Raw genomic sequence first — 14,651 nt, forward strand, 5'->3', positions numbered from 1 at the left:
TTAAAGAAAGCTTCATTTTGTCTTTACGCAACTTAAATGCAGCGCATACTGAAAGATCATCATGAGGTCTCTCCCCACAATAAACACATTTTTCAACATTTTTATCGCAAAGATTATCCTTATGAGGCCCTTGACATTTGATACATTTGGACTTATTACTACAGTAAGTAGCTGTATGCCCGAATTTTTTACAGTTCGTGCAATTCATAACATGCGGTACGAAAAGCCGAACAGGAAGACGAATTTTATCGATATAGACATGGCTAGGCAACGCAGATCCGGCAAATGTTACACGAAACGAATCTGAGGGACGATACGACTTTTTTCCATCGACAATAGATGCTGAGTACAATTGCTTGCACTCGAGTATCTTAACTCCCTCAAGCATGGAGTTTTTAAAACGACCAACTCCATTTTTAAGTAAATCATCGGCCGTCAGACTTGCTTCAGTCACGACACCGTCAATTTCCACCTCCTTCGATGGAATGTAAACTCGATATTCAACAGAAAATAATTTACAGGTTACAATTTCGTTCGCCTGTTTCAAGTCATTGACAACAACTCGAATTTTATCTCTATTAACTTTACATATTTCTTTAACTTCAGAGAAATGTGATGTCAAATCCTTGGTAATTTGCATCAAATTTAAAATCTTTTCTTTTTTTCGAAGATAGACTATCCATGGCCCAGTGGTACCCTGTGGATAATGTTTAGCCCTCGGAGTATTTAAACTCTTACTAGTATCCGGAATCGGATTCGGATGATCTTCCATAAGATCATCCATTACATTAAATTTTTTTGTAAATTAATAATACCAAAATAAAAACTTATGTTTAGTAAAATTTCAGATATAAGAAATAAAAAATAAATTAAATTAAATCTACCTTGTAGCTGATGTCTCTGTTCCTTTATCGTGAAGAACGACGTGAAGCTCTTCCAACGATTTCCAATTGGCAGTCTTCTGCTGTTTCCAATTGGCAGTCTTCTGTCGTTTACTGCTATCTCAGTTGCTCTGCCGTCGTTGTGAACACCACTGCACTTGCTGTGCTGCCTGTACCTGACCCCAGGTACAGTGCTTTTGCTCTTGGTGGCGATCAAATGCGATGCTTGCAGTGTAGCACCTCGCGATATATGCCGTCTCTTTTGATCCTACGCAGCGTACAAATTCTGGTACCTGGTAGATCAGCACTGGGTTGCTTTAGCACCTTTGTGCCTTTGCACCCCTTCGTCTTCGCACCTTTATGCGATGGCACCTCTGTGACTCGTCACTTCTATGCTCTCGCACCTCTGTGTTTCTACACCTCTGTGCGTATGAACGGGATGGCCTTCGTTGCTAGCTTTCCAGTCGGGAAACGCCCCGAATATTACGTTTGCTATGGGCAGTTTAACTACCTGAAGCTTAGAATTGTCTCGGTATCAGCCGTTAACTCACGAGCCAGTACAATCGAAACACAACCTCTTCGCTTGAATGGTTTTTACTGAATGACCCAATCAGTTGTTACTCGGCGATTGAGCCGCCAAGACGATTCCGAAACCTGAGCCATGGCTGAAGTCCGTAAGCGGTTTTACTTCGGCAAATAGACTTAAATTATCCGTGAACAATTGAGAACCGATGTATATATCAGAATATCATACGAAAGCGCATACGAAAAAAAATGTCAGGTAATATCAGAGACCAAACCTGACTGACGTGATTATGCTTAGAATTAGTAATTGAAGTATTCCACCACTAAACGGTAATCAATAGGTGTTCTAACTATTAACAAAATTATAAAATATCGCTAAAAATAAATCAAATCGCCTCTTGATCTGCCTGTTGGTGTGATAATCCCAAATAGTAATTTCTATTACGGCTTAACTTATCCCCAATCAGTTTGAGCAGTGCTGAAGCAGAATACTCGTAGTTGTAATTTGTGATTGACCGAGTGAGTGGAAATACACAATGAACCAGGAAAATGAGACTTTATTTATAAGTTTATTCAACAAATTTTCATTAAAAGGTCAAAGACACTCCGGCCACGACCGGAGACTGTGCTACTGAGGGATAGGAGAAAATCTAGGATATGGCTTGGTAGACAATGCGGTTTCAACAGAAAGTACGGTGCAAGAAACAAAACTTACATAATACAGGACAGGGCATTTAAAGTGGAAGCATCGTACAACCCGATAATGTCTGACAGAGTTGTCATATCGACTAATGGAATACCGCGTTGGAAGCGTCATCCCAAGACAATTTTACCATGGAACAGTATACACCAAAACAATGCGTTAAAATTGTTCAGTTTTACATTCAAAATAACTTCTCAACTGTGAAAAGCAAATGTAGGCACATCTCACATTAAATTGATGCGTTTATAATAAAAATGGTCGGTTCTTTGCCACTGAAAAAACTCAATTAATTGATAAACAGCCTCTATACGACAAAAAAGTTACAGTTTGATGTGGTGTTTGTGCGGATATGTTGTCCCCATTTTTTCCAAGACGATGATGGAGCAACGAAAATTGTTAATGCCATTCTAAATGTTTTTGTGATGCCCATTGTTCGTGAAAATGGTTTGAATGGCTACTGGTTTCCAACAGGACGGTGCAACATGCCATACAGCTCGACTAACAATCGATTTGTTACGACTTTTGTTCCCCGATTTGACGACACCAGGCTTTTTTTGTGGGGCTCAAAGACAACATATGACGTGAAATCGTCGCTATATCGACGGATACATTGGCCAAAAAGATGGAAAACGCCAAAAAAGGGCACATTTTGTACCCAAGGTCAAAGGTGGCCGCGATTTACGAGATATTATTTTCAAAAAACCTGTTTTAATCCACCTAGTGGTGTAATGATGCCTTTCTCATATCTATCATACTATCGCATATAATACTGTGGTATTCTTCAAAATAATTTTCTTCTATTCTTAAAAGAATAAACGAAATCGGTTTGTTTGACCGTCTACTAATAAAAACTATCAATTGCAAAAAATTTGAGGTCGATTTAGAATTTTTTTTAAGGTTTTTCCATATTTTCAGTGATGGTATACAATTTTTAACCCGCTTTACCCTATATTTCCGGATCCGGAAGTCGGATCCGCATGAAATTCAGGAACTACGCATGGGACCACGGGACCTTTCATTTGAACCAAAGTTTGTGAAAATCGGTCGCGCCATCTATGAGAAAGGTTAGTGCACTTATTTTCACAATTTTTTACACATTTTACCCCATAACTCCCGAACCGGAAGTCGGATCCAAATAATATTCAGGAATTTTTATGGGATCTCAAGACCATTTGAATCTAAGTTCGGTTCAGCCATCTCCGGGAAAAGTTAGTGCAAAAAACGTTACATACACACATACGCACACACAGACATTTTACGTACTCGACGAACTGAGTCACATGACTCTCGGCATGACACTCGGCATGACACTCGGCCCTCCGGGCCTCGGTTCAAAAGTCAGTTTTCACAGTGATTGCATAACCTTTCTATATGAGAAAGGCAAAAATAGTTGTAACATATCTCCTTGAACCAAAATAAATTATAATCGAAATGAAAATGTTTTTTTCATATATTTTGTTCAGAAACAAATGATTCCACATTAAATATCCCACCCTGTAGTTTGGAGTGTGATACGTAACCTTACTAAAGAACATAATCTTACTAAAGTTCTAAAGAACGAGAAATAAAATGATAAAAGATGGAACAGATAGAATTATTAACTCTCTCCAGAACTCAAAAAAAATTGGTGTGAATACCTTTTACTTTACTATGAGTCACCTAAATTCATTCTGTAAAAAAATGGGTGTGGCATGAATCATGAATATCTCCATAGCATCGGAAATATATTCAACAATTTATGATAACCACAAATAACTCAAAATCGAAGCTTTTCAAATTGTTTGGTATGAACGAGCGTTACGGTGAAATTCAGTGCCGAAACAAAGGGTGTAAAATTTCAACCACATGAATTGAACGAATCATCGCACAAAGCGTATCGTGCTAAACTGACACATAGAAATACGGAATATTTTCAGCGATTGATTGCAGTGGGCTTACGGTACATTTTGTTCGTCATTAAATCAGGTACGATTTATGTATGATAATAATTTGTGAGTATTCTCAATTGACCACTATGAGGAAAACACTTAACCGCTGTACGAACGGTCTATTTATTCATTCAAAATTTATAACCAAAATACTCATATAATTGATTTTCTCGACTGTATCAAATCCCATAATTATGAATAAATGGTTCAATTCTATATCAAGAACTAAACATAAAAGTTGTTTCGAATAAACCAAAAGTTTATGCTAATGCGTATCTCTAAACAATATATAAACAACAGAAGGAAAGAACAGTTGTCTATCAAATCAAAACATTTTTTTTGTTTTTAACCGATAAATGGTAGGTTCAAGTCTAAATCACGAATCTGAATTATGAATGAAGAGCATAATTGTTTAGAAAATATGTCGGTTGTTTCAAAAAAACATTGGTAGAATCAAACCACATTTGTTGTTGTCACTATATCAACCACAAAAATTTCAAAATTAGAAAAAGCCCTTGGCGTCTTAGAGCTTAAGCAGTGTGCCTTAAAAAATTATATAATTGAACTACAAAAATTCTTGGAATTACCCAGAATTTGTTGATTTTTATAATAACTTTTTCTGCTTGTACTACCTACATTCAACCGGTATTCGCAGATTTCCAAAATGATGTAATTGGAGTAGATTAGAGTGATAGTTGAGAAAAACTGGGGTGAAATATATTATTTATTTGTTCCATTTCGTTTTAATTGTGAGTAAAAGCCCTTGCTTATAAATGAATAATATTTAATATAATATTTAATATAATCGGCAAGTAGATATCAATAATATATAGTTTCAGAATTCTTGAAATCCAAGATAGCGGTTTTCATTTTGTGAATATCCAATCCGTCCAAATTCAATCCGTTATATATTTTTTTTTTAATTTCAGAGGCGGATTTGACAAGAAAGTTATTCAAACCAATGTCATATTCATTCCTTATTTGGCGGATATATTTATGCAGGTACTTTATTCAAATCGGAATCGGAGTTTCATTTGTTTAAGAATGGTTCCTCATAAAATAATGGTGGAAATCGATTCAGCAGTTTTATTAGAAAACTAACCGAAAGATGAAAATTAAACGCCTCATGAACTTCTTTTTTTTAAATGACTTCTTTATTTTCAAAACGGAACGATTCAAATTAGCGTTATATGTTGGATTTAATAACAAGTCTAAAATAGAAACATTATATAATAAATTTAAAATGGGTTTGCTTCTTAATTTTATTTTTTGATTACTTTTCCAATTCGTGGGAATGTAATAAATTTATGTTTTCATTATACATTTTTCCATGTATTAGTGTGCACCTTTCAACGATTTTTTTTCGTGGTCAAATTTCCTCTAAGAAGTTCGAAAATCAAATGGCTATCGCAATTGGTTCCGGAGAAATAATGGTATAAGTGACGTAGCCGATAAAACAAGTTTTTTCCCCACTCAATTTTCTCAGAGATGGTTGAAGTGATTTTAACAAACTTAGGCTCGTTCTGAAGCTATTGTTAAACCATTGATCAAGATCGAAGATCAAATGGCTGACACTTCTGATTTCGGAGATATAATGGTAAAAGTGACGAAACCGACTAACAGCACATTTTCCATCGGCTGGATTTTCTCGAAGATAGCTTAGGGTTATTTGAATACACACAGTGTAAATTTCATGGCGTTATGGTTATGGCGAACATTTCCGGTTAGAGAGATGTAATCTTATATGTGACGTAACTGAGAAATCCCAGTTTTTTAATGCACAAAAATTTCTCAGAGATAAAAGAAAAGCTACTATTAGGTCATTTGTTCAGCTCACGATACTAGTGGTGGAGGATGCAATCTTACAAATGTTCTAATGAAAGTATTTAAATGGCAAAAGGCATACACCACACCACTAGGTGGATTAAGAATAGATTTTTTGTACAAACAATAGTTTCTGATGTACAATAATTAGAATAAAAATTGTGCAATTCAACAAAACCCCGAGTTGTTTGAATTTCTTGTCCAAATATCTCGAGAATGGATACGATTAAGAGAAAATTCTCCATGTGTTAATGTTCTGATTTTGATTTGTAGAACTCGTATTTGTAGAACTTTGTGCTTGTTTTCCATAAAAAGTGTGAAGCTTTACAAATACCTTCAAATTTTTTTTGCTTGATTTTTAAAAATAACTAATTGAATTAATGATAAACGTGGGTTTTAATCTTTAGATTTCCGTTGGATAGCTAGTAGACCATTATTAGTGGTGGGTTTGAATGACTAGCTTTGAATAGAAATATTGCAAAAACATAAGAGAAACGGTTGTTCTTAATGAACTTATTTCGGTTTTGTTTTAGTTCTTGGAAAAGCATTCAGTGCATATATTTTAGAGTAACATCGGTATTCAGGAACAAATACAATGTAGAAAAATGCAAATGAAAAAAAGATTGTTGAATAAACTATTGAGATGCATTCACATTTATCACGCACTCAAAATACTAGGTGTTATTTAGATTTTGAAAATAGTAGCTGCATTGTTTAAAATATTCATAACCGTTTAGTGCAGTGAATTTTTCATCGGTATTTTGCTGAATTTTTGTACCTTAGGGCTCATACAGCCTGAGGACAAGCCTCAAGGTGAAATGTAGCGAAATACGCGCATCGCGTTTTTGATAAATTGTTTCAAAAACTTCGACCGATTTTCGAAATACCAAAAGCAATTAAATTTATCACAACTAAGTATTCTTGGAACTTCGAATTTTTTTTTGTTAAGCCATAATTGATTTTTGAAATGCATAAACTATTCCATGGGGATGATTTTAGAACAGATATATAGTAATTTGGGGGGCAAAAATAGGTAATTTTTCACCCTCCAGTTTATGCTAGGTTCATATACCCATTTTTATTGATTTTACGTTTCGTCTTAGTCTCACCACTGCCTAGAGGTTTATGTTGAACCATGTCAGGTCGCGATAGCAGTTCAACATAAACTGCTACGCTACTGATGAATTTAAGACGAAACGAAAAATCAGTGATAAATAGTGTTTGAAGCAAAATTTCGCAGTGAATCGAAAAATGCAGCTAAATGTTATAAAACTTTAGTAGAACTAACCCAAATTTGAAAAAAAAACTGCACGAGAATTTCATAAACTTTTCGCCGTTTTTAGAATTACCCGCGTGCAGCTGTTCCGTATTGTGGTGGTATGAGAAATTCACGGTGGGTTCGGTGGCATTTTATCTTAAGCAAAAATTATATATTACATTGGCACAAAGACAAATTATTTTATAATCACCCCCTACTTATTCGAAGATGAAAACGAAAGTCAATTGAATGGTATAAAATATACTGTCAGTGAATGGCCAGTAATTTCTTAATTCAATAAAGGATGGTTTTTAAGGGGCATAGGATTTTATTTCCAAAGTCACAAAAAGTTTTAGAAAATTGATAAAGACTTTATTGGAATTGATAGAACGATAAATATAATTTAATGTTTGAACTTAAATTTTACTTTTCGTCTTAGACTCAACAGTGCGTAGCAGTTTACGTTGAATTGCTACCTTCGACCTGACGGCTCAGTATGAAACGATAGGCAGACGTAAAGTTAATGCTATTTTCAAAACAATTTTTTGGTATTACACCTGAGTATAATATTTAAAAGCTGACGTCTAGGACGAAACAAGTTTCGTTAAAGTTTTAAGATAATTTCATGCTAATGTTGGCCGCGGCTCCGCTTTGGATGGCCCATGCGCAAGGTCCAATTTTGGCACACTCTCTCCAATATATCGGCCGGTTTTCACCAATGCACTGAGGTCTCTTTTTACGCGGGGTTACGTACCGCGTAAAAAAACACGTAGCTTCGGAAATTCTCGTAAATAAACGTAAAAGTAAAGAAAACAAAATTTTTAATTCCAAACAGCTTAGAAATGCACGAAACGTGTAATTTTCTAACTGACATAGAATTGACTTCAAAAAATATTTGGAGATAACACCAGATCTCGAAATTTCATGCATTTCTAAGCCAAAACAAGAAAAACGCGTAACGCAAAAAAAAACACGTAACTTCGGAAATCTGCGTAAAAAAATCGTGTAACTTTGAAAATCCGCGTATAAATAACCGCGTAACTTCAAAAATCCGTGTAAAGAAAACCGCGTAACTTCGAAAATCAAAAAGAAATCGCGTCAAAAAAAACCGCGTAACTTCGGAAATCCGCGTAAAAGAGCAACGTAAAAAGAAATCGCATAAAAAATCATGTAAAAAAGACCCCAGTGTAATGCCAGCGGCTCATTATCCACACCAAATAGTGACTTTTTAGGAATGCATTGAGAGTTCGTCGCTGAACACAATTTTTCGATAAAAAAATGGATCTTCCTCCAACTTTACCAGTGTCCATTCATGATTAAATTAAAGACCATACGACGATTCATGATTAAATTATAGAAAAAACTGAACAAGTTTGACCATGACACGAATCACGCGTGATCTAACAGGTGTACAACTTTGCTTCCGCCGTTTTTTCCAAAATTAAAAGCTTTATTGCGAAAATGTGCTTACAGATGTATTATTCAAAGTATTATCCGTTGCTAGCGACAACTTTCTCCCATCTTTCCGGCAATTTTCGGATCCCGGCTCGAAAAAAGGAGTCCTCTTTTGACGATATCCATGAAGCAATCCATTTTTCCAACTCTTCGAAGGATTGAAAATGTTGATCTGCCAGGCCGTGTGCCATCGAACGGAATAGGTGGAAGTCAGAAGGGGCGACATCTGGGGAATACGGCGGGTGAGACAAGACTTCCCATTTCAGCGTTTCCAGGTACTTTTTGACCACTTTTGCGACGTGAGACCGAGTATTGTCGTGTTGAAGGATGACTTTGTCATGTCGCTCTTGATATTGTGCCCGCTTTTCTTTTAGCGCGCGACTAAGGCGCATCAGTTGCGTTCGGTAACGATCTCCTGTGGTGGTTTCATCCGGTTTTAAGAGCTCGTAGTAAATCTACCACAAGCTGATCACACCAAATACACCATAACCTTGGCGCCGTGAATATTTGGTTTTGTCTTCGACGAAGTAGCATGCCCGGGCTTTCCCCATGATTTTCTGCGTTTAGCATATTATCGTATCGAACCCACTTTTCATCACCGGTTACGATTCGATGTAAAAACACCTCACGATTTTGTCTTACAAATCTTACAAATAGACGGCGCTCGTTATCCCTCGGTTTCAACTCGTACGGCACCCAGTTTCCTTCTTTCTGAATCATGCCTAGGGCCTTGATACGTTTTGAAATGGCTTGCTGACTCACTCCCAAGGATTCGGCAAGCTCTTCTTGGGTTTGGCACGAATTTTCATCAAGCAATGCTTCTAGTTGTTCATATTTGAAGGTTTTTTCTCTTCCACCACCATGTTTGTCTTCGACATCGAAATCACCATTTTTAAAACGTTGAAACAACTCCCGACACGTTCTTTTACTCAGAGCAGCATCACCGTTAGTTTCTAAGAGCATTCGATGCGCTTAAGCTGCATTTTTTTCGAATTATAGCAGAAAAGCAAAACTTCCCACAAATGACGAGAATTGGGCACATAAACAGACATTTTCGAGCGTGAATAATACGAAAACAAGAACAACTGTCACTGAAACAGGGATGACAATTCGTTAGGCACTGTACACATTCATTTTAAAGGCATTATCATCTAAGTATTTTGACCAGCCTCAGCCGGCACAGCCACCTATCGGAAAACGACGGAAGCAAAGTTGTACACCTGATATCATAAACAGTGTTACCAAAAAGATACCAGCAAAAAAATCACCCTTTAGTTGCGCTCTCTCATGCGTGTCAAGTGAATACTTTTACGTGAAGTTCATCTCATTGGCGGGAAGAGCCTGGCGAAATTTCTATTTGGCATCGACAAAGAGAACCGAAAATACCTGAATGTTTTCTTGTCTTCAATTGCTCTTTAGAAGAAGAATGATTTGCGGTACGGATTGGTCCACCATCCCCCGTATTCTCCAAACCTGGTCCCCAGTGACTATTATCTACTTCCAAACCTGGAAAGGTTTCTCCAGGGAAAGAAATTTTCGTCGAATGCTGAGGTCATTGCAGAAACGGAAGCCTATTTTGAAGGCCTTGACAAATCTTTTTTTTTTTCAAAGAGCATTAAAATTGTTGAAGGAACGAAGGGCCAAGTGTATCGCTCTAGATGGAGATTATACCGAAGAATAAAAAGTTTTAACGATAAAAAATTGACTTTTTCTTTGTAAGGCCCGGAGCCTCTCATTCCATGTAGTAGTAACTACTAACAATGAAGATTCAATTATGAATCATAAAAAATATGTTTTACAAACCAACAAAACGTGTGGTAAGCCCACTGTGTTCAATTACTGAAAATATTCCTGGTTTCTAGGTGTCGGTTTTGCCCGTTATGAAAACGATTACAAAACTTGGCATTTCACAATTTGGAAAAAAATAACTTTTATTAAAAATTAAAAATCACTATTTAAATGAGGAAAATAATGAAAAAAAATCATTGATTTTCGAATTCCACCAACGTTTTTCGGTACTACGGCCCTGCACCACTACTGTTGGTAAATCATTTCACTCCAACGTCGGAAGCAATGACGATTAACCACTCTCAATCCATTAAATTACCGTGATTACTGTTCGCCTCGATACCCTTTAGTAGCTTTTGAAAATCGGATTATTCATCATTTGAAATGAAAAAAATCATTATTGCAAACGAATATACTTCCATCAAACGACTCCTCTATTATATTGGGTGCTAATGAAGTGCCACGATCGACAGTCTCTTTATTCCTGGGCTATCACTTTATCGAGTTTCATGGAGCATAGTACACCATGCTGAGGATCGACGTCTCGCGACCACAGATTGTAAGGAATTTAATTGTTTTTTCTTTGTTATGGTTGTTCCGTCAACTCCTACCAGCATCTTTTCAGGCGTTCATTCCGTCGTCGCACCGTTCATTATTTACGGTTTTACAGTGTGCCTTTGTTCGGTGAGACCCAATTGGCAATTTTCGCGGATGATGTGTGTTTCATAAGCATGACTCACTTGATTAAAGCGCAGATGGCGTTTGGAAATGTTTTTGTAACAACGTAAGCCCTCTAAATTGCTTTTGTTTGTGGTTGATGCACATTTGTTGAACCCCAAAATCAATCCGTTTTTTCTTTATTTTTTATTGACCCTTATCTAAAGATTGTAGACCACCCTGTCTAAACCATAAATCCATGAATTTCACCCCCATAAGTCAATTTCCGTAAGTTCGCTGGCCAACGCGGGCACGATTTCAAATTTACTACGTACGCCAGCAGTTCGTGATTATTTAATTTGCACACTCAATCAATTTTTCTCTACCCTTGCCACGCCTCGTACCATCGAAATCGACCAACAACAACAACTACCTGTAAATGCAGTCTTGTTTGCACTGCATCATCAGCAGTCACCTTCTCCTTTCACAGTACTTTTTCCACCGTGCGCGAAATAGCAAACTAACCCACGTACGTCACCCGGGCACCGTTCGATTTTGGATCGCGCAAACAACGCCAAAGATCAGCAGGACTACTACAGCAGGTTCAGTCCAATCGGGAGTTCGCCAATGTGCTGTGAAAACAGCGTTCGAACAAAAACGGGAAGTGGTCAAAGGTTCACCCCGGCTAGCCGCCGCCGAATGTTACGCAACGAAATATAAGCCCATTTGAGTGTCAGAGTGGCAAACCATAAAATCCAATGTGTATCTTGTAGAAATGGTAGCAACCCCGGGCAGGTCACACCCAACCGAACACGACCCGCAAAACTTCGTTTGATTGATGTGTTTCTATCTCTATCGATGGATAGCTGTGCCGTGACGTCGGTTGCAGTAGCAACCAATCAGCTCCAGTCACTTTCTCTCGCAATTTCTTTTCCATTATTTTATTTCACTCCAATATGCGGCCCGGGTCGGAGCGCGGGGGGTTTTCTAATAATTGTGCATTCGTCTCGAGCAATAAATATGCACGATTGCGCACTTGTGGTGCGGTTGTTGTTTTTTCTAATCATCGTATTTCCTTATTGAATTCGATTAGGTCGAGCTTTGTTCTTCGAATCAACAAGAAGTCATTTTTTTTGCTCCCTGTTTCTAGTTATTTCAAGGGAGTATCTTTGTCATTCGATACTGGAATAATTCGTAACTGGAACAGTAATTTAATTTAGAACTACCGACCTACTTATGCTCTGACAGGCATAGAACCACCTCATTTTGTTGTATTAGCAGATTATAAAAATTTCAAATGGTGCGATTTTCATCAGAACCACAAAATATTAGCAAGTAAAGGTTTGAAAGTAAAATCAAATCAATCGATCCAGGAAGCAATTCATATTACAGGATAAATGAAAATCGATGACGGCATGTACTAGCAAATGGCTAATAATAAATAAACAAGTCGGTTAGTGGTGTTTCCGTAAAGTACGGAAACGAATGTAAAAAAGTGCGAGAAAGTCAACTTAACAAAACCAGCTGCGCAGTATTCGTACATCTCTTATCTGAGAATGAGTCGGTTAGATTCGAAACCGAAAATATAAACATACACTACGTTGAACATGAGAATATTACACACTGAAGTTCTTTTTTATGCGGGTACGTACCTCATAAAAAGCTTACAAAAAAACGTATATCTTCTAAAACCCGAACTACTTTGAAAAATCGCACAACTTTGAGCGTGCGGATGTAAAAACAACACTTAGGAAATCCGCATTAAAAAAACTTTGGAAAAGGGCCAGACTATTTTCGCCAATTTTCTTTTGCAAAAGAAGAGAGTCGAATATTCCTACAAAAAATTGTTGTGCTAGTGATGTTCACAAAGTCTAGTTTTTGAATAAAAATACTGAAAAAAATAATTTATCGAGCCCTACACTGAAAAAATCGACCTTAAAAATTTGAACATTCATAATTTGAATAAAATTTAGTCACAATACTGCGAAAATATCAAACATCAGCGCTGAAAAACATTATGCCCGATCTTATCGATCAATTATCACTATCTGCAAAATCAACGATGATTTTTATCACTCGAAGAGAGTATGGACAAAATCTCATCCCATTCAATATCATTACAGTGATGTTCCATAAACTCACACTGGATAATGAAACGATAGTAATCCAAAATGATTCTCACGTTTATCAGTCTTGCAACGATTTTTACTGAAAATTGTTATATTCAATATGGTGGGTGCTTCTATAAAAGAAATTCATGCTAAATAGCGTTTAATTGGCTTTAATCAAATTTGACCGAACCCGGTGAACGACCAGAATTAGGTTAAAACCGGGGATAAATAAACGATATAATAATAATAATTTGACCATGAGAGTAAATCAATTCTGGATTTAAACAAAGTATTTTGACTCTATAATGATTACTCATCATCTGCTAGTGAAAATCGTTGCATGGTTGATAATCGTGAGAATAATAATTCATAATTATGATAATTCAATTTAAAGTACATGACAGTAGTTATATTAATAGGAATGAAATTATACTCAGTGGCGATATTTGACTAGGTGATAATTGCACAACACTGATCAGAAGCGACAATGCTACCCTAATATTAGTCTCAGAAAATTAAACGATTTTCGTTATCATGATCGATGATGATTTTGTAAACGATAATCACCGATGATTATTATCGGTGATGATAGCTGATGTTTGATTTTTTTTGAGAATGATAATGCCAACACTGGTCCCAACATAGCTAATTGTGTTCCCTGTAAACTTTCCATATGTAGCAAGATGAGCATTTTTAAGTGAAAAAAGTGTTTCTAACAAAAAGTTTTTCCTCTCCAGTATTGATACTTTTTGCTAATATCGGCCAAATAGCAATAGGGTATTCGGTGTAATTTTCTCACAAATCGAGTTTCATTGAAATCTTGAATGATAATGACTTTCAGTTTAGTTTAGTTTTCGGCAAAAATATACTGGATAAAAAAATCAGTTTTGACAACAAATAATTTTTGTTAGAAAAACTTTTTGTCTTTCTCGTATAGAAAGGTTATGCAATCACTGTAAAAAACGACTTTTGAACCGAGGCCCGGAGGACCGAGTGTCATATACCATTCGACTCAGCTCGTCGAGTACGCAAAATGTCTGTGTATGTGTATGTGTGTGTATGTGCGTATGTGTGTATGTAACGGTTTTTGCACTAACTTTTCTAGAAGATGGCTGAACCGATTTTCACAAACTTAGATTCAAATGAAAGGTCTTGTGGTCCCATACAAAATTCCTGAACATTATTTGGATCGACTTCCGGTTAGAATTATGGGGTAAAATGCAAAAAATTGTGAGAAAAATAAAGGCACCAACTTTTTTCGGAGATGACTGAACCGATTTTCACTAACGAAGCTCTTTAGGTCCCATACTAAATTCCTGAATTTTATTTAGATCTGATTTCCGGTTCCGAAGTTATGGGGTAAACTGTGCAAAAAAAAATTAACTAACTTTTCTCATAGCGCCATGACTTTTCTCATAGCGCGACTGATTTTCACAAACTTAGGTTCAAATGGAAGGTCCTGCGGTCCCATATGGAATTCCTAAATTTCATCCGGATCCGGCTTCCAGATCCGGAAATATA

At 36.6% G+C, this 14,651-nt stretch overlaps 1 protein-coding gene across 30 annotated transcripts in view; it reads right to left on the bottom strand.

Annotated features, from left to right (window-relative positions):
• LOC131432946 (ensconsin) overlaps window positions 1-14,651 on the bottom strand; it is a 383,203-nt gene that overhangs the window by 167,869 nt on the left and 200,683 nt on the right. The window contains exon 1 of one of the 30 annotated variants that reach the window (XM_058599592.1): window positions 885-1,131. The exons of the other annotated variants lie outside the window; for them this stretch is intronic. The gene's annotated coding sequence lies outside the window, so the exon portion shown is untranslated. Of the gene's footprint in view, window positions 1-884; window positions 1,132-14,651 lie in introns of those variants that run through there. 30 annotated transcript variants of the gene reach the window in all.

The sequence above is a fragment of the Malaya genurostris genome, chromosome 2, assembly GCF_030247185.1.
Source record: "Malaya genurostris strain Urasoe2022 chromosome 2, Malgen_1.1, whole genome shotgun sequence".
NCBI classification, from domain to species: Eukaryota; Metazoa; Arthropoda; class Insecta; order Diptera; family Culicidae; genus Malaya; species Malaya genurostris.